Below are 1,426 nucleotides of genomic sequence, written 5' to 3' on the forward strand. Positions count from 1 at the left end.
CTACCTAATCCATCCAAACCTTAAATTGGACAATGGAGAATGAGTGGCAAAACATCTAATTTCCTATTTATAGGAATGTCTAGTCATGGAGCAAGGTTGTCATGTGTGAGAAGCCAGAGAGGAGAAGGAGTTAAGGGTTTTGCTTCATCAAGTGACCTAAGGGAAGAGTCTACAATGGCATGTTAAGCAAGAAGGCTTAATTAGATGAATGCTTAAAGGGTGAACATGCTATTAGAGCTACAAAGTATGAAGGCCAAGTAGAATGGAGGACTGAATAGAGATCTGTAATCTACAAGAGAAGTTGTGGGTTGTATTAGATCAAAGTTCTATTATTAATCTTTAACAATTGTATTAGTCTAGGGTAAATCCTTTGGATTAAGGTTGACCTAATAGTCATTTATAAATCCTTTAACCAGGTGGCATTCCAAGTGAATGGCCTACAATCCTCTAATAAAGCTCACTTCTAATAGGGTGATTGAAATCCTTTAACAGAGTCACATTTAATAGTGTGTATTGTAACATTTAATAGGTTGGCCTTTCATAGAGCATCACTTTAGAAGAGTGAAAAAGAGTAGCATATTATTGGTGGTTTTTTCCAAATTGGGTTTCCACGTAAATAATTGTGTCAAGTGTGATTGATGAATCTATTATGTTTCATGCTTTACATTTTTGCAAGTTGATTTGACAGTAACCTACAAGTTTTAAGTGATTGCATAATCTTATGGATGCATGCATGAGTATAAATGTTTTATGGGTTCACTAAGCTATGAAAAGTTTTATTTATACATCTGGATTTTGGATAACTGATTCACTACCCACCCCCCCACCCCCCCCAAAAAAAAAAAAGTTATTCTAAAGGATTCCAACAATTGGTATCAGAGTTATCTACTTAAGAGGATTAGTTTGAAGGTACTAGAAGCACAAAGATCAAGATGTCAAAAAGAGATGTACCCAAGCTCAATAGAGATAACTTTCTTGCATGGAAAAGTTTGATGAAGCTACACTTTTGAGGACTTGGAGATCATGCACAATCTACCATTTTGGTGGAACATGTTGATCTAGTTGGAGCCCTAGCTATTGAAGATATAAAGAAGAAGAAAGAAGACAATCAGGTGATGTTGGAGATTGCCTCTACCCTAAGCTATGCTGAATTTGATGATATCAAAAACTATGACACTGCAAAAAAAATGTGGGATGCCCTTCACACCATCCATGGAGGAGACAAGAATATTCAAAGAGACAAATTTGAGAGTCTTTGAGGAAAGTTTGATGACATGAGAATGGAAGAAGGTGAGAATATTACTCAATATGTTGCTAGGATAAAAGAAGTTGTTAGTGCAATAAAAGGAGCTACTAGTCATATAGATGATGATACCGTGTTAAGCAAAGTCTTGAGAACACTACTGCCTGTGTTACACTATTTTTT

This window comes from Cupressus sempervirens, chromosome 3 (assembly GCF_028749045.1).
Source record: "Cupressus sempervirens isolate cs-2001-9-10 chromosome 3, ASM2874904v1, whole genome shotgun sequence".
NCBI classification, from domain to species: domain Eukaryota; kingdom Viridiplantae; phylum Streptophyta; class Pinopsida; order Cupressales; family Cupressaceae; genus Cupressus; species Cupressus sempervirens.